This window comes from Oncorhynchus nerka, linkage group LG20, assembly GCF_034236695.1.
Source record: "Oncorhynchus nerka isolate Pitt River linkage group LG20, Oner_Uvic_2.0, whole genome shotgun sequence".
Taxonomy (NCBI): Eukaryota; Metazoa; Chordata; class Actinopteri; order Salmoniformes; family Salmonidae; genus Oncorhynchus; species Oncorhynchus nerka.
Window position 1 is genome coordinate 87162010 of NC_088415.1, and position 20152 is coordinate 87182161.

General features: G+C 42.3%; 1 pseudogene; it reads left to right on the top strand.

Moving 5' to 3' along the window:
- Nucleotides 1–15045: 15045 nt before the first annotated feature.
- Nucleotides 15046–20152, top strand: part of LOC115103352 (collagen alpha-4(IV) chain-like) — an 82943-nt pseudogene continuing 77836 nt past the window's right edge.

Below are 20152 nucleotides of genomic sequence, written 5' to 3' on the forward strand. Positions count from 1 at the left end.
TTTGCTTTCAATGAATCTCCGTTTGGATATTTGGTAACAATTAGGCAGTGGAAACGTTAGCAAAGTTGAGTTCAGTTTAATGATCATCTTTATTCTAGTTTTCTAGCATTTTATACAAGTGGATTTTGCTCTTCACCACCGTAGTAGCATTGGTTACATGCAATAATGTAGCATATAATTACTATTTATCTTCTTACTGTTGTAGTAGTCTTATATAGAATGTAGGCTATTTTCATATTGTCCCAATCCCACTGAAACCCAACATACTGACTGACTCATGTCTCGCATGAAAATTCCTAATTTTATTCTGTAATCCATAGGCTGCACCATCAAAGCACGTCTCACCTATGCATGTCAAAATACCGCTATAACATTTCGCCCGCTTCGCTGTGTGGCCTCGTATTGCTGCACATATGAGAGCTTCAGCATACAATGTGTCATTTACAAACGGTATGAGAGTACATACGGAACCGTTCCGTAACTACAGACGCTGGGAGACGGGAAGGAAGTACAGGATGAGGATTTAATAATAAATAAACATGACACTAAACCAGATCAACGTCCGGACAAGAGAAACAAAACAACATCAATGCAGACACCGGAATGAAACGGAGGAAGTGACAGATATAAGGGAGGCAATCAATGACCTGATGGAGTCCAGATGAGTCCGATGAAGCGTTGGCGCGTAACGACAGTGACATGTGTGCGTAACTGAGAAGGGGAGCAGGAGCAGACGTGACAACAAACGAATATTTTTTTTAAACAGAGTTGGTCTCGGTTAAGATACCTTGATATTTAAACAATTTCCACCCTTCATCTATTCGTTATTCATGAGCTGACCTGCTATCTGTTTAATCCTCAACTCGATAAACTGGATAAGTGGAAGTGGTAGCTAATTTATTTGTTTTCTCATCTAACACCGAACAGAAACATTTAACATGCAATAATGTAGCCTAAGACTATTATTTATCTGCTGACTGTTGTAGTAGTCTCATATAGCCTTTCGTAGGCTATTTTCCTATTGTCCCAATCCCACTGGAATGACTCCTGACTCCTGTCTCGCATGAGAATTCCTAACTTTATTCTGTAATGTATACACTGGACCATCAAAGCTCGTCTCACCAATGCGTGTCAAAATACCGCTATAACATTTTCCGCCGCTTCTCTGCGCTGTCTCGTATTGCTGCCCATATGAGAGCTTCACCAGATAATGTGTCATCTACAAACGGTATGAGAGTACATATGGATATATATTTTTTAAACAGAGTTGGTCCGGGTTAAGATACCTTGTTATTTTCACTATTCATCTCCCCGTTATTCATGAGCTGATCTGCTATCTGTATAATCGTCAACTCGATTTTGCTAAATGGGAGATACTCTGTCATTCGTTGGAGGGTATCTAGAAAGCTTTAGTCAATTTATTGTTGTTTTTAGTGAAAGAGTCACTAGTACTCTGTATTAAACCCGTTGCCCAGCACGAGACCCAGTCTGTTTTGAGTAATTCCTTATGTTTTACACACACATATATATATATATTTGTGTATTTCTTTCACTACAGATACAAACTTCTACATAGGAACAACAATTTACAGATGCACACAAACAATGACTACATCTCATCTGGCCAGACCCGCATGCTCACACCCCCATCCATATTGTTTGCCACGTGGCCTTAAATTGAACCAGTTCGTTTTTTTTCGGTTGCCCGTAATATTTAAATAATAAATCATTCGATTTTTCCATTGTGTTAATGATGGCGGATTGATTGAGTTCCAAGTATTTAGTATAGCCTACGTTTTTTCAAGATGAGTGATGAGAAGAGAATCGTCCAGCCCATTGGGTATCTCACCACACCCCCATATGCCATGTCTTGAAATATGCAAACAGACGGATTAAAGGTAAATTTACAATGTAACACTTCTGGCAGAAAATGTTCTAGCTCCGCCCATAACTTTGTAACTTTATAGGATTCCCAAAAGGCATGGTGGATATTTGAGTCATTACTAGTTTTACACTTAAGACATTACTCCGCCATTGTGCTGTAGAATTTGTGAATTTCTATACATTCAAATTAAGCATACGTTTTCGTTAATTGTGATTTCAACAGTTATGCTTCAACTTTCCCACCATCTTGTGCCAACATAAGTTATTTTTTAAGTCGTATATCTTCACACTCATATAAACATAATTTTCTGACTGAAATAAGATTTCTTCAATAGTCCTGTGTGTGTGTATCGGTGTCTGTATTGAGTAATTCCGATAACATATAAATGTGTATTTTATTAAAAGTTTATTTATTGAAATATAGCTAACAATAGCTTTCAACATGTGTAAACTTTCAAAAGAAATGCTGGTATAAATAATACAACATAAAAATTATCCATCAATTATTTCAAAGGTGGTTGCAATGCTGTGAAAAACAGGTGTATTGCACTATATTCCAAAGTGTAGCATATCTTTGCAAGGAGACTCTTATTTTTTTTTAAAAATGAGAATGGTAATCCTGTATCATCAGTTCAGTGGATATTTAATTCAGAAGATGACCTGAAAAACGGAAAACGGCAAATTTTTAGTTTTTAGTTTCTGAAAAAAAAAAATCTAATTTATTGTGTCAGAATTGGACATGGAATAATGAAAAACAAAATTACAACAAAAAGTTTTCAAAGTACATGCCCCCTCATATAACATTCACATGGCTTAGGGTGTGTGCTTACAGCCTAGGTTGGCAGCACAAATAATGTATTAGACTGTTTGAGCACAGATAAATCAAGGAGAGCGATCTTTCCCCCGGATGTTTAAATATGAAGTATCTGGTTGGAATGTCCCAGTGGCCGACAGTGGGAGAGTATTATTACATTTACATTTAAGTCATTTAGCAGACGCTCTTATCCAGAGCGACTTACAAATTGGTGCATTCACCTTATGACATCCAGTGGAACAGTAGTGCATCTAAATCTTTTAAGGGGGGTGAGAGGGATTACTTTATCCTATCCTAGGTATTCCTTAAAGAGGTGGGGTTTCAGGTGTCTCCGGAAGGTGGTGATTGACTCCGCTGTCCTGGCGTCGTGAGGGAGTTTGTTCCACCATTGGGGGGCCAGAGCAGCGAACAGTTTTGACTGGGCTGAGCGGGAACTGGACTTCCTCAGTGGTAGGGAGGCGAGCAGGCCAGAGGTGGATGAACGCAGTGCCCTTGTTTGGGTGTAGGGCCTGATCAGAGCCTGGAGGTACTGAGGTGCCGTTCCCCTCACAGCTCCGTAGGCAAGCACCATGGTCTTGTAGCGGATGCGAGCTTCAACTGGAAGCCAGTGGAGAGAGCGGAGGAGCGGGGTGACGTGAGAGAACTTGGGAAGGTTGAACACCAGACGGGCTGCGGCGTTCTGGATGAGTTGTAGGGGTTTAATGGCACAGGCAGGGAGCCCAGCCAACAGCGAGTTGCAGTAATCCAGACGGGAGATGACAAGTGCCTGGATTAGGACCTGCGCCGCTTCCTGTGTGAGGCAGGGTCGTACTCTGCGGATGTTGTAGAGCATGAACCTACAGGAACGGGCCACCGCCAAGGTTCTTAGCGCTCTGGGAGGAGGACACAATGGAGTTGTCAACCGTGATGGCGAGATCATGGAACGGGCAGTCCTTCCCCGGGAGGAAGAGCAGCTCCGTCTTGCCGAGGTTCAGCTTGAGGTGGTGATCCGTCATCCACACTGATATGTCTGCCAGACATGCAGAGATGCGATTCGCCACCTGGTCATCAGAAGGGGGAAAGGAGAAGATTAATTGTGTGTCGTCTGCATAGCAATGATAGGAGAGACCATGTGAGGTTATGACAGAGCCAAGTGACTTGGTGTATAGCGAGAATAGGAGAGGGCCTAGAACAGAGCCCTGGGGGACACCAGTGGTGAGAGCACGTGGTGTGGAGACGGATTCTCGCCACGCCACCTGGTAGGAGCGACCTGTCAGGTAGGACGCAATCCAAGCGTGGGCCGCGCCAGAGATGCCCAACTCGGAGAGGGTGGAGAGGAGGATCTGATGGTTCACAGTATCGAAGGCAGCCGATAGGTCTAGAAGGATGAGAGCAGAGGAGAGAGAGTTAGCTTTAGCAGTCCGGAGCGCCTCCGTGATACAGAGAAGAGCAGTCTCAGTTGAATGACTAGTCTTGAAACCTGACTGATTTGGATCAAGAAGGTCATTCTGAGAGAGATAGCGGGAGAGCTGGCCAAGGACGGCACGTTCAAGAGTTTTGGAGAGAAAAGAAAGAAGGGATACTGGTCTGTAGTTGTTGACATCGGAGGGATCGAGTGTAGGTTTTTTCAGAAGGGGTGCAACTCTCGCTCTCTTGAAGACGGAAGGGACGTAGCCAGTGGTCAGGGATGAGTTGATGAGCGAGGTGAGGTAAGGGAGAAGGTCTCCGGAAATGGTCTGGAGAAGAGAGGAGGGGATAGGGTCAAGCGGGCAGGTTGTTGGGCGGCCGGCCGTCACAAGACGCGAGATTTCATCTGGAGAGAGGGGAGAAAGAGGTCAGAGCACAGGGTAGGGCAGTGTGAGCAGAACCAGCGGTGTCGTTTGACTTAGCAAACGAGGATCGGATGTCGTCGACCTTCTTTTCAAAATGGTTGACGAAGTCATCTGCAGAGAGGGAGGAGGGGGGAGGATTCAGGAGGGAGGAGAAGGTTACAAAGAGCTTCCTAGGGTTAGAGGCAGATGCTTGGAATTTAGAGTGGTAGAAAGTGGCTTTAGCAGCAGAGAGAGAAGAGGAAAATGTAGAGAGGAGGGAGTGAAAGGATGTCAGGTCCGCAGGGAGGCGAGTTTTCCTCCATTTCCGCTCGGCTGCCCGGAGCCCTGTTCTGTGAGCTCGCAATGAGTCGTCGAGCCACGGAGCGGGAGGGGAGGACCGAGCCGGCCTGGAGGATAGGGGACATAGAGAGTCAAAGGATGCAGAAAGGGAGGAGAGGAGGGTTGAGGAGGCAGAATCAGGAGATAGGTTGGAGAAGGTTTGAGCAGAGGGAAGAGATGATAGGATGGAAGAGGAGAGAGTAGCGGGGAGAGAGAGCGAAGGTTGGGACGGCGCGATACCATCCGAGTAGGGGCAGTGTGGGAAGTGTTGGATGAGAGCGAGAGGGAAAAGGATACAAGGTAGTGGTCGGAGACTTGGAGGGGAGTTGCAATGAGGTTAGTGGAAGAACAGCATCTAGTAAAGATGAGGTCGAGCGTATTTCCTGCCTTGTGAGTAGGGGGGAAGGTGAGAGGGTGAGGTCAAAAGAGGAGAGGAGTGGAAAGAAGGAGGCAGAGAGGAATGAGTCAAAGGTAGACGTGGGGAGGTTAAAGTCGCCCAGAACTGTGAGAGGTGAGCCGTCCTCAGGAAAGGAGCTTATCAAGGCATCAAGCTCATTGATGAACTCTCCGAGGAACCTGGAGGGCGATAAATGATAAGGATGTTAAGCTTGAAAGGGCTGGTAACTGTGACAGCATGGAATTCAAAGGAGGCGATAGACAGATGGGTAAGGGGAGAAAGAGAGAATGACCACTTGGGAGAGATGAGGATCCCGGTGCCACCACCCCGCTGACCAGAAGCTCTCGGGGTGTGCGAGAACACGTGGGCAGACGAAGAGAGAGCAGTAGGAGTAGCAGTGTTGTCTGTGGTGATCCATGTTTCCGTCAGTGCCAAGAAGTCGAGGGACTGGAGGGAGGCATAGGCTGAGATGAACTCTGCCTTGTTGGCCGCAGATCGGCAGTTCCAGAGGCTACCGGAGACCTGGAACTCCACGTGGGTCGTGCGCGCTGGGACCACCAGATTAGGGTGGCCGCGGCCACGCGTGTGGAGCGTTTGTATGGTCTGTGCAGAGAGGAGAGAACAGGGATAGACAGACACATAGTTGACAGGCTACACAAGAGGCTACGCTAATGCAAAGGAGATTGGAATGACAAGTGGACTACACGTCTCGAGTGTTCAGAAAGTTAAGCTTACGTAGCAAGAATCTTATTGACTAAAATGATTAAAATGATACAGTACTGCTGAAGTAGGCTAGCTGGCAGAGGCTGCGTTGTTGACTATGTAGGCTAGCTGGCATTGGCTGCGTTGTTGACACTACACTAATCAAGTCGTTCCGTTGAGTGTAATAGTTTCTACTGTGCTGCTATTCGGGGCTAGCTGGCTAGCTAGCAGTGTTGATTACGTTACGTTGCGTTAAAAGAACGACAATAGCTGGCTAGCTAACCTAGGAAATCGCTCTAGACTACACAATTATCTTTGATACAAAGACGGCTATGTTTTCTGTTCCCAAAACAAGAATATGTTATGAATGGAGTTTACTAAGTTTTGTAGACTTTACCCTTTGCATTGTGTTGTTTAGAAGGAGTGCAAGGGTGAATTGAGTTATTGCAAACGTGCACATCTTGGGTTGGTTATACAAATCGTTGGTGTGAGTGTGACAGGATGATAAAATTACTAGTGTTAGCTAAAATGCAGAACTTAGCATGAAGTTAGCATGGCAATAGAACAAACTCAACAACAACTGAACAAAGTTGGCTAGCACTGGCTGGCTAGCTAGCACTGGCTGGCTACCGCTGACTAGCTAGCAAGCTGGCTACTGACTAGCTAGTCAGCTGGCTAGCTATCCCTAACTGGCTACTGGCTATAGTTATACTAGCTAGTGGACATAAGAAAGTCCCTCAACATGCTACAAGATGAAGCTGCCCGGACAGAGCTACCTGCTGCAGAAAGGTGATATTTCCCCATTACTTTCTGTAGCTAACTTAGCTCGATCTTATGGCTGGCTGATGGTGCTTATTGGCTGTGTAATGATTAACTACAGCTACTGTAAATGGTAAACTATCTGTTATTTTGCATACCTTACTCGTCTATTGTTTACACATACAATAGTATTCAATTAAGCTTTTGTCAGTGCTGATGTGTGTGTGTGTGTGTGTGTGTGTGTGTGTGTGTGTGTGTGTGTGTGTGTGTGTGTGTGTGTTCGTGCGTTTGTGTGTGTGTGTGTGTGTGTGTGTGTGTGTGCGTGCGTGTGTGTGTGTGTGTGAGTTTTGAATGTTTCTGGAGGAAAGGAAAGGGGATACCTAGTCAGTTGCCAACTGAATGCATTCAACCATAATGTGTCTTCCGCGGAGACTGGCACAGTATGGCATCTGAGCAGATCATAGTGAACTTCAGTTAGTTAAATCAGCCAATACAGTAAGTTAAAATTAGCCTTTTTATTGGCATGGGTATACCACACAAACATATTTTCTTGCTCACTGAAAGGCCAGACGAAGGCTATACTCTTCAGTTGTGAACACGACTATTTCTACGACAATTGATCTAACTTCCCTGAATGTATATACACCCCCTGTCTGGGGGGCTGATGATCAATGACACGACCTGATAATACTTGATTACGGATCCCCCCACTCTCTCTCTTACACACACACACACACACACACACACACACACACACACACACACACACACACACACACACACACACACACACACACACACACACACACACACACACACACAGTGGTGGAAAAAGTACCCAATTGCCATACTTGAGTAAAAGTAAAGATACCTTAATAGAAAATGACTCAAGTGAAAGTCACCCAGTAAAATACAACTTGAGTAAAAGTTTAAAAGTATTTGGTGTGAAATATACTTAAGGAATAAATAAAAAATGTGTAATTTTACCCAAACACCCACCCCGCCCCACTGGGTAGCACAGAGCAACACTTTAAGGGGCATTGCACTAGTAATGGCGCTGACTAGGGAAACGTTCCCGCTGTTCTTAGTGCCTGTCTGCACGTTCAAACTAAAACAATGTAACTAATGGCGTAAAAAATGCCCCTCAGATATGAATTCAGAGGGCAGATATTATTAAATATTACATTTTATTTACAGTAGTGATGGACAGCTGGTGGCATTTTGTAAACAGGTTTTGAAACACTTGTAGCCCGATTAGCAGTATAATCTAAGTGAGGACAATCGACGATCTGCTGTATACTTCTGGCCTGTTTTAAGCTGAAATTCAGACCATTCCAGTACTCCTCACCCCGCCCCAAACTCCACCCTTAACACAGTTACCATTAAAAAAATTGTTGTTTATGTAAAATAAATAGCCTGTCAATGTGTTGGCATCCTGTGTAATTAAATCGATCATTAAATAAAGGTTAAATACATTTAAAAATGAAAACAATTATTGTGTACTAAAAATGTGAATGTGTTTTTGCAGAGCATACAACCATACTGATAACCATCCGTGGAGATCAGTGGACAAAGGGCTGGACAACGGGCCACACCGAAAAAAACGCATGGTTGCCAAGAAAGTGGTTTGTTTTGCTAGTTTCTTAAAATGTGTAAGCAGCATTTGTGTGTTGGAGTCACTTTTAATTCTTAATTGATCTACCGTTTCTGTCATAGGCCATTGTAATCGATGGGGGCTCAGGGCGGTACCATTCTGCTCATCTGATGAAGGTGCACATGGATCAGATTCAAACTTTGAAGACCGATATTGAGTCCTTGAAGGCAGACCAGCAGAAAGAGAAACATTATCTGTGGCAGAGAAACGGGCGACAGCTGATGCATTAGTCCAGAGCCAGGCGGTATTGGTCCAGAGCCAGGCGGTATTGGTCCAGAGCCAGGCAGTATTGGTCCAGAGCCAGGTGGTATTGGTCCAGAGCCAGGTGGTATTGGTCCAGAGCCAGGCGGTATTGGTCCAGAGCCAGGCGGTATTGGTCCAGAGCCAGGTGGTATTGGTCCAGAGCCAGGTGGTATTGGTCCAGAGCCAGGCGGTATTAGTCCAGAGCCAGGCGGTATTGGTCCAGAGCCAGGCGGTATTGGTCCAGAGCCAGGTGGTATTAGTCCAGAGCCAGGTGGTATTGGTGGAGAGCCAGGTGGTATTGGTCCAGAGCCAGGTGGTATTGATCCAGAGCCAGGCAGTATTGGTCCAGAGCCAGGCGGTATTGGTCCAGAGCCAGGCGGTATTGGTCCAGAGCTAGGCGGTATTGGTGGAGAGTCAGGTGGAGAATGACGCGTTGAAGAGGGCGAGGAACGAGATGGAGTCACAATCCATGCCAGGCACACCTGTAAGCTCTGGAACTCCACCTTCGACAGGCAGAGTCAGCATACCTGGTGGGTTCGTCAGGTCGTCGGTGTACCTTGACATTTCCATTTCTCTTCTGACAACAGAACTTGACCAAGTCAAATGTGGCTTATAAGTGAACCGCTGGGTGTTCATCATTAATACTGTGCCTTAGAAGTTTCTGTCCATGACTGATGCAACCGGAAAAATATTAAAGAGTTATTGAGTACTTCAGGTCACCGAGAAAGCCTGGACATGGCCTGCTCTCCCTTATGTAAGGAATTAGGCACTTTCCCATGTTTACTACAGTATGTACTGTAGGCTGTGTTTACTTGTCAGACAGCACAGTAGCCTAATAAACAAATGCAGGTGGCTTATATCTTCAAAATGCTGTAAATGCTTTATTATCCAAATGTAAAAGCATATACTGTACAGTACTGTATTTCTTCATCGGCATCTTTATGCTTTCATTAATAAAATAATGATAAAAATACTCTTCAAGGTGCAGATGTTTATTTAGTTATGGATCCATAACGAATTACTCTGGGAATAAATATCACTGTATTACATAAATATTGGAACAAATGTGTATAATGAAGGTTAACAAATTGTTGTTACTGGAAAATACTCTTTCAAACACACACGTTCACATTGCACAATGCTATTATGGCTATTAGAAGGCCTATATTTTGGCATTTATAAATATTATTTTGACGTTAATTCAGATTACAATCGCTCATTGTCATTTAAAAAAAATATCGTTATATATAGCCTACCCGCTGTGGACGTCTATTTCAGCACCATTTCACGCTGCTCTGAGACAAGCATGGAGAAACAAAAAATTTCAATTATACTCCATGATATTCTTAAGATATATGTGTTGACTGAATATAAGCAAGTGATGTCTGCTAAATAATCAAGTTATTTACATAAAGCTACATGTGGGCGACCTCATGCAAAATGTCAGATAAAGCATATACTGTACAGTACTGTATTTCTTCACCAGCATCTTTATGCTTTCGTTAATAAAATAATGATAAAATACTCTTTCAAAATGCCAATGTTTGTTTATTTAGTTATGGATCTATAATGAATTACTATGGAAATAAATATCACTGACTTACAGAAATATTGGAACAAAGTTGTCTAATGAAGGTAACTGTAATGGTTTTCTTCATCTGAACGAGAGGCGGACCAAAGCGCAGCGTGGTTGTTTTGATTCATGCTTTAATAAATCACTTCATATGAACAAACTAACAAAAACAAGAAATGTGAAAACTCAAAACAGTCCTATCTGGTGCAAACACAGAGACCGGAACAATCACCCATAAACACACAGTGAAACCCAGGCTACCTAAGTATGATTCTCAATCAGAGACAACTAATGACACCTGCCTCTGATTGAGAACCATACCAGGCCGAAACATAGAAATACCCAAATCATAGAAAAACAAACATAGACTGCCCACCCAACTCACGCCCTGACCATACTAACTAAATACAAAACACAGGAAATAAAGGTCAGAACGTGACAGTAACAAATTGTTGCTTACTGGAAAATACTCTTTCATGCACACGCGGTCACGTTGTACAGCGCCATTATGGCTATTAGCAGGTAGCTGGACAATAGACTTGCCTAGAAGGAGGGTAGGGGGAGAATTCTATCGTCAAATGCATTTCTTAGTTAAATTGGCTGTATCACAACTGGTCATGATTGGTTGCAATTTCAGTGTAATCCACCAGAAAATACCAAACAAATAATACAACAATAAGTATTCTTGTGATTATGTATCACATCCGACCATGATTGGGAGTCCCATAGGGCTACGCACAATTGGCCCAGCCTTTCTACCCCTCTAAAAACATAAATAAATGTTTTGGCCTTTACAAATATTATTATATATATATTATTGAGTTGATGGCACAGTCACATAGCCTCAGCACTTACATAAAGCTGGTCTTGATAAATCAACAAGATTTTTATTTTCATTGAATCTCCGTTTGAGTTTTGGTTAGACTGCAATTATACAATTAGGGTGTGGAAATGTTATGCTCTGAGTAGCCTACTCCCGACTGTCACATTGTACAGCGCCATATTTTCCGTTCCATCCTAATGGAAACCTTGAGGGTTTTTCATTTTTCTTGAAATAGAAACACCATAATATTAAGCAAATTAATTAAGCAAAATTTCTCAAAATTATTCTCATATATTATGTTCTTACAAAAAAGGTTTTCAATTCTCTAGACCAGCCACTATTGAAGACTATCAAATGCTTCTCAAAGATGCCTTCTGGTGGTCAAACTAGCACTAGAACCCACAAATAGTACCAGCAAAACACAACTGGCAGCTTCACTAAATAGTACCCGAAAAACACCAGTCTCAATGTCAACAGTGAATACACGACTGCTGGATGCTGGCCTTCTAGGCAGAGTTGCAAAGAAAAAGACATATCTCAGACTGGCCAATAAAAATAAAAGATTAAGATGGGCAAAAGAACACAGACACTGGACAGAGGAACTCTGCCTAGAAGGCCAGCATCCCGGAGTTGCCTCTTCACTGTTGACATTGAGATGGGTGTTTTGCGGGCACTATTTAACGACGCTGCCAGACTTGTGAGGTGTCTGTTTCTCAAACTAGACACTCTAATGTACTTGTCCTCTTGCTTAGTTGTGCACCGGGGCCTCCCACTCCTCTTTCTATTCTGGTTAGAGCCAGTTTGCGCTGTTCTGTGAAGGGAGAAGTACACAGCGTTGAATGAGATCTTCAGTTTCTTGGCAATTTCTCGCATGGAATAGCCTTCATTTCTCAGAACAAGAATAGACTGACGAGTTTCAGAAGAAAGTGCTTTGTTTCTGGCCATTTTGAGCCTGTAATCGAACCCACAAATGCTGATGCTCCAGATACACAACTAGTCTAAAGAAGGCCAGCTTTATTGCTTCTTTAATCAGGACAACAGTTTTCAGCTGTGCTAACATAATTGCAAAAGGGTTTCTAATGATCAATTAGCCTTTTAAAATTATAAACTTGGATTAGATAACACAGCATGCCATTGGGACACAGGGGTGATGGTTGCTGATAATGGGCCTCTGTACGCCTATGTAGATATTCCATAAAAAATCTGCCGTTTCCAGGTGCAATAGTCATTTACAACATTAACAATGTCTACACTGTATTTCTGATCAATTTGATGTTATTTTAATGAACAAAAAATCTGCTTTTATTTAAAAAACAAGGACATTTCTAAGTGACCCCAATCTTTTGAACAGTATGTATGAAATTTGTTTTGATTTAATTAAAGTGGACCATTATCATGCACCTGTCAGAACAGGGGGAGAAAATAAGTCATCCTTATGTACTTAAATAGTGAATGGAAGACGCTTTTTCATGCCAGCTAGGTAGGCTACTCCTGTTGTAAATCGAAGCAATGTGCCTAATATTGGGAAAGTTGAGAAATAGATATAGTAGGCCTAGCCTATAGAAAGCTGATGGGATCCTCCTCTTTTTAATATAGGCCATCAAAACTAAGGGGAGGACGGTTGGCTACTAATGACCATCAGAGGCATCAGAGCACAGTTTTGGAGAAGCCTAGTTATTTCAGAGATTCATAGTCAAAGGCCCAAACCTACTAGTCTGCGGCATCAGACGACGATCACGCAGATTAGCTTCCCTGAGACGGTTCCTGACAGTTTGTATAGAAATTCTTTGGTTGTGCAAACCCACAGTTACATCAGCTGTCCGGGTGGCTGGTCTCAGACGATCCCACAGGTGAAGAAGTTGGACGTGGTGGTCCTGGGCTGGCGTGGTTACACGTGGTCTCCGGTTGTGAGGCCAGTTGGACGTACTGCCAAATTCTTTAAAATGAAGTTGGAGGCGGCTTATGGTAGAGAAAGGAACATTACATTTTCTGGCAACAGCTCTGGTGGACATTTCTGCATTCAGCATGCCAATTGCATGCTCCCCCCAAATTTTTGACATTTGTGGCATTGTGTTGTGCGACAAAACTGCACATTTTAGAATGGCCTTTTTTTGCCGCCAGAACAAGGTGCACCTGTGTAATGATCATACTGTTTATTCAGCTTCTTGATATGACACACCTGTCAGGTGGATGGATTATCTTGGCAAAGGAAAGATGCTCACTAAAAGGGCTGTAAACAAATTTGTGCCCATATTTTAGAGAAATAAGATTTTTGTGCATTCTATTTCTACTCATGAAACATGGGACCAACACTTTACAAGTTGCGTTTATATTTCTGTTGCACCAGGTCATGTCTAGAAAACAACTAGATGAAAGGAAATGGTACCTGTGGTACACTAACGGGAAGGTTTCCTTGATACAGATTTAGCCTAGTCCCAGACTATAAAGCACCTTCTATTGATCTTGATTTTTAGTCTAGGACTAGGCTCAATCAATGTCCGGGAAACCATCCCTAAATCCATTAGCAGAAACATAAATATTACACTGAGTAGGTGTAGGCAAGGACAGAGCCATAGTGGGGCAAATTCTTGTCCAATTTGGCACTAAAATTACCATGACATTCTCATTCAGAATTATCGTGGCCATGGAACCTTTGGTCCAGCATAGCACCCACCAAAATGATAATGTCAAACACCTTACGAGAGCTTTTAAACAAGTCTCTACTTTCAGTGGTGTACACGTTGATCATTAAGATATCCTGTGGGAGCAGCAAAATCATTTTGTTATTGAAGTGGCAAACAGGTCCAAATAAATATGGTTCAATTTCACAACCAGTGACAAACAAGTAAGATTTACTACTTTGAAAGTAGCACTGGGATTGTTGTGATTTACTTTGTTTTACTCTTAGCCCAAAATCAACGGGGCTTTATGCTCACGTTACCCTTTGAAACAGTGGAAACAGAGGACTTCATACATCTCTCAACTTTCAGTGGAAGGTGGTAGCACATTACTGCCATCTAGTGGATGACAACGTGTACAACACAAGGGTATTCTGTATATGCACAACAATTCAGCCATATTTGAGACTTGACCCAGGATTTGGGCCTTGCTTTTATTTATTTTTTGCACTTTGTTTTTACTGGTATTTCCAGCATGATCCACTAGGTTTGTTGTATGTAGAAAATCCTAGGAAATGCTATTTTATTGACACAAGCTGTCTTCGTTCAATCAATCAATGTCTGGTTGTGCATGTGTGTTATTTGGGGGCTCGCATAAGCCAGGGGAGGCGTATTTCTTCTAATCTTATTCACACAACGCCTATTATTTGGCAGGGATTACTATTTGTAGATCTGTGATTATACACCTCACTTTGTTCAAGCTGATCCTCTCCAACGGACTCAGAAGTTGTAGAAAACAATTGGTCAATTAAGGGCAATTAAAGGGTAGGCTCTATGAAACCAACCATGGAAGGATATTGTAGCAAAAATCGGGGGGTATCCTCGACCGGGCCTCAAATCCGGATTCAGCCCTGTCAAGTCAACACCTTAACTGTAGAAGAAAAGTTTGGGACCACACACACACACAGCAGTAAACAGCCAGTGCTATCTAGCCAGCTAGTGCAAGACAACTTTGTTCAGTTGTTGTTGAGTTTGTCCTATTGCCATGCTAACTTCATGATATATTCTGCATCTTAGTTAACATGAGTATTTTCATCTTCCTGTCACACACACAGTTTAATATTTTATTTGTGCTGCCAACCTAGACTCTAAACATATCTCCTAATCCCTGTGAATCTTCAATGAGGGGGCCTGTATTTCCAGGTAAGAGAAAAATGCAAATTGAAAATTGAAAAATGTAATAGATGTTGTTATTTGTTTTCCAATATTTCATGCCCAATTGTGAGATGATGAATGAGAAAATAAGTCGATTTCCGATTTCCACATTCAGAAACGAAAAACGAGCCGTTTTCCAACGACGTCCCAATAGAAGGAAAATACAAGGACCCGGTCGGTCATCTAGCGTCATCTGTCATCGTCTTCAAAGGCGCAAAACGACCCTTGTGCCCAGCTTTGATCTGATTGAACGACAATGAACCTCTCAAACTGCAGCAAAACTTTGAAATGGTTGCTAAAAGATGTAGAAGCTTCACTGTAGTTAGTGAAGTGAGTTAGCAAGTCAGGGTTTCGTTTTTGGACAGCCCAGGTTGTGAAGTGGGGGGCGGTCTAGCCTAGATATTCTCCTCTAGATGGCCAGTCATCTTTCAAGACCTCTCTTTGCCTCGCTTGTATCGGCAGCAGGTGTTATCATACAATGATAACGAGTCGCGAGAGACAAGGCATATCGTTCTACAATATTCACTCATATACTATTGTGGATGCGGAGGAACCGTTGAGTTGAGGACGGAGTCAACACACGAATAAGGTGGGTTCTGAAAAACGTAACATTTTGATCAATCTTAAGAAATGTAGCCTATGAATATTAGGTTATATTGCCCACTAAAAGATTTTAAGAACATTGGTGTATGTGTGGACCTTTCAATGAAAAACGGATTGTGTGCATGAAGTTTCAAGTCAGTAAGCCAATGAGAACTGTAAAGTTACTATTTAAGAATGAGAAAAGAGTGTATTTTGAGAAGTTGTGTAATGACAGCTTCAATTTAACATTTGACAACCTGTAAACACAAGGCTATAGACCTTTCCATAGCTGAAGACTCATTTTCATTGTGCAACTGATAGCGTCATGCTGTGTTTGCAGTCAGATTTTCAATCAGATTTTCAAGTGTTGTTTATTGTCTAAATTAATCTATTTCCAGTCTTGCTTTTATCTTTACCTATTATTTTTCATTTTGTTGGTTCTAGTCATGTAATGCAGTCTGCCTTCAAAATGACATTGTAGACTGTGATCATTATGTCAATGCAGATTCACAGCAAAATAAAGTTAATATACCCACTACCACATCTTATAACAACCCAGGCTCAAACCTGTAGGTCTACTATTGCACGTTTAAATATGTGAACTCTACATGTATGTTTAGTTGGTATGTTATATGTGCTTGGCAGGTGTAGCCTTCAGCAGTTTGAAGTGACCCTAACCTATCACAGGGTGCAGCACTTAAGTGGGTGGAGTCATCTGAAGGAGTGACCAATGAGTCCCTTCGCTTGCTGGGTGACCTTCTGTTCTCTGCCTATCTGGTGAGTCTTCCTGCCTCAGCGCATAATTTATATATTATATTAATTGATGGGTTTTCTACAGAGAAGAGAAGGGTGTCAAAGGGGGTGAATCATACCAGAAGTGGTTTGGTGAACTACTCTTGCCTTTGCGAGACCTGATGACTCGTGATAGTTTAGCTCCCAGGGCTAATGGCTTGGCTTGGTGATGTTTATTAGAGGTAGATGGCTAGTTGTAGCTAGTTTAACCTCGCACTGTGACACAAACTGTTGTCCCTGACCCATAATAGTTAAGGGCTCATGGAAGCATCCCTGCTACTGTTTGTACTGTACATGCAGCAGACGCACAGCATCCACTTACTACCAGAAAGCATTTTTTTGCAGTGGAGAAGTTGGGAGTAATGTGGTCTTCTATCTTAACATTTGGTGACAGCAGTAGGATCCACGTGTTAAAATAGAAGACCTGGCAGCCTAGATTGACGTTCTGGAACAGCAATAGTTAGAAAGTATGACATCATATGCCAATTTTAACGTGGGAAGGATTTGATACCTATGGATACAATAATATGAAGGGACGTGCACAGGGAAAGATGCTCAACACACACACCTTGACAGATTCAGGCATACGTTCAGTGAACCTCAATGACCTCGACTAACCGGTGCTCCTGCACATTGACTATGTACTCGTGCCTCCCTGTATATAGCCTCACTATTGTTATGTTACTGCTGCTCTTTAATTATTTGTTACTTTTATCTGTTTATAAAAATATAAAAAATTGTGAGTAAGCATTTCACATGTAAGTAAGCATTTCACTCTAAGGTTGTATTTCGCGCATGTGACAAATACAATTTGATTTGATTTGAACCCAAAAGATAGACTGTGCCTTCCCTTTTTTTAAATATATGTTAATTGATTTTTTTTGCTATTATTTCTGCTATAAATAGACAAAAACAATAGACGACTGAACATATACACACAGCGCTGTGAAGAAGTATTTGCCCCCTTCCTGATTTCTTGTTGTTTTTGCACATTTGTCACTTAAATGTTTGAGATCATCAAACACAATGTTAATATGACACAAAGATAACCCAAGTAAACTCAAAATGCAGTTTTTAAGTGATAATTGTATTTATTAAGGGATACAAGCTATCTGAACCTTCATGGCCCTATGTGACAGAGTAATTCCCTTGTTAAATCATGAATTTACTGTGGTTAATCACATTTTTTGGAAAGCTGAGTTCAATTTCACTAGCCAAACAAGGACAGACTACTGCCAGACCTGTTGAATCAAGAAATCACTTAAATAGAACTTGTCTGACAAAGTGAAGTAGGCCAAAAGATCTCAAAAAGCAAGACATCATGCCGTGATCCAAAGAAATTTAGGAACAGATGAGAAACAAAGTAATTTATCAATCTGGAAAGGGTTACAAAGCCATTTCTAAAGCTTTGGGACTCCAGTGAACCACGGTCAGAGCCATTATCCACAAATGGAGAACATTTGGAACAGTGGTGAACCTTCCCAGGAGTGGCCAGGCTACCAAATTACCCCAAGAGCGCAGTGACGACTCATCCAAGAGGTCACAAAAGAACCCACAACAACATCTAAAGAACTGCAGGCCTCACTTGTCTCAGTTAAGGTCAGTGTCCATGACTAAACCATAAGAAAGAGACTGGGCAAACATGGCATCCGTGGCAGAGTTTCAAGGCGAAAATGACTGCTGACCAAAAAGAACATAAAGGCTCGTCTCACTTTTGACAAAAAAAAAACAACATCTTAATGAGCCCAAAGACTTTTGGGAAAATATTCTGTGGACTGACGAGACAAAAGTTGAACTTTTTGGAAGGTGTGCGTCCCATTACATCTGGCGTTAAAGTAACACAGCATTTCAGAAAAAGAACATCACACCAACAGCCAAATATGGTGGTGGTAGTGTGATGGTCTGGGGCTGCTTTGCTGCTTCAGGACCTGGACCACTGGCTGTGATTGATGGAACTGTGAATTCTGCTCTCTACCAAAACATCCTGAAGGAGAATGTCCGGCCAACAGTTTGTGACCTCAAGCTGAAGCGCACTTGGGTTCTGCAGCAGGACAATGATCCAAAACACACCAGCAAGTCCACCTTTGAATGGCTTAACAAAACTAAATGACGGTTTTGGACTGGCCTAGTCAAAGTCTGGACTTGAATCCGATTGAGATGCTGTGGCATGACCTTAAAGGTGGTTCATGCTCGACAACCCTCCAATGTGGCTGAATTAAAACAATTCTGCAAAGAAGAGTGATCCAAAATTCCTCCACAGCGATGTGAAAGACTCATTGCCAGTTATCGCAAACGCTTGATTGCAGTTGTTGCTGCAGAGGATGGCACAAACAGTTATTAGGTTTAGGGGGCATTTACTTTTTCCACATAGGGCCATGAAGGTTCGGATAGATTTTTTTTTTTTTTTACAAAATAAATAAAATCATCACTTAAACTGCATTTTGTGTTTACTTGGGTTATCTTTGTGTCATATTAAAATTTGTTTTAATGATCTGAAACATTTAAGTGTGACAAATGTGCAAAAATAATAAGAAATCAGGAAGGGGGCAAATACTTCTTCACAGAGCTGTACATGTATAATATCACACATGTCCAGACCCACATGTCCAGACCCACATGTCCAGACCAAGACAGTGCCTTCCCACTTGACAACACTATACAGATATAGGATGTTAATTAAAGCAGATTTTTGTAGGGGTTGATGCATTTCCTGCAACAACATTGTGATTAAATGAAGGTCCTATATCTGTGCATTAGACCTCAAACAGCAACGGATGAGAGTTCCTGTCTGACGTAGTTTATGGGGCATGTTATAGGCTAGACTAGACACACCAGTGTAAGTTGACGAAATGCATGAAATTGTGACAAACAATGGCCGTACACGTTTACTTTTAGATTCTCAACCCACACAAAAGAAATGTGTGTAGAGGCACATGCAACATGTGTACACACACACACACACAAATAACTTAAACACACACACCGAGTGGTCCACTTCTCTGAGGCTGCAGGTCACCTGGATGGGGGGATGCCAGCTTGCAGAGACGCCAAAACATATGAGTTAAGAGGCCTCCCAGCCATGTGATTTTGATGAATGGAGGTTTACTGTAACACTTTGTGAAATTACAGGTGGATCGTCCTGCTGCACATCTCTGAACAGAGGGTCAATGCTGTAAGTAGAAGTAACATTTAATCCCCTCTGTACAGCAGTTTCAAATGGTAGAAGTTTCCCACAGAAACAGATCTAGCATCAGCTTTACTCTCTCTATCTGAACTAAGCTGACCTTTTTACAAGGGTTTGTTTTGGCTTCACTGTTGGAATGTAGTTGTTTAGAACTAAGATAAACTTAAATCCATCAACTGTGGAATTTCTGCCTTGACCTCAAGTCCACCTGTTTCAGTCAGAGTGATTATGCGGTGTTTCAGTAGGTTGGTCTGTCTTCGTCCGTGTTCAGTATTGCACACTGTGAACCCCCCCCACACACACACATGGTGCCGTACAAGGGTTGTAGTGGAGGGTAAACTATGTTAATTTGGCTAGGACTGTCTGGGAGTGTTCTGAGTGGGGAGGGGAAAACGGAAAACTAGCTTCTATTTGCAGAGAGGTTTAGAACTCACTTTCTCATTGGTTAATTAACTAATTTACTGCCTGGTCACCAGGCAGGCCAAAACTATTCCACCAAAACAGGCAGAGATTTCAGGCAGTCTTATCAAACGGCTCTTACACGAAAAGGGCATTATCATAATTTTCACAATTGTACAGTATAACCTTATAGTGTGGAAATATAAAAAAATATATATATTTTTTGTCTGCATTGGGACTTGATTTAGTCACAGCATGATACACACGCCACATGATACACACGCCACATGATACACACGTCACATGATACACACGCCACACGCAATGCAACCGTGAGGTAGAATATGGAAACTCCCGTTGTTTAGAACGCTGCAGTACGTTAGT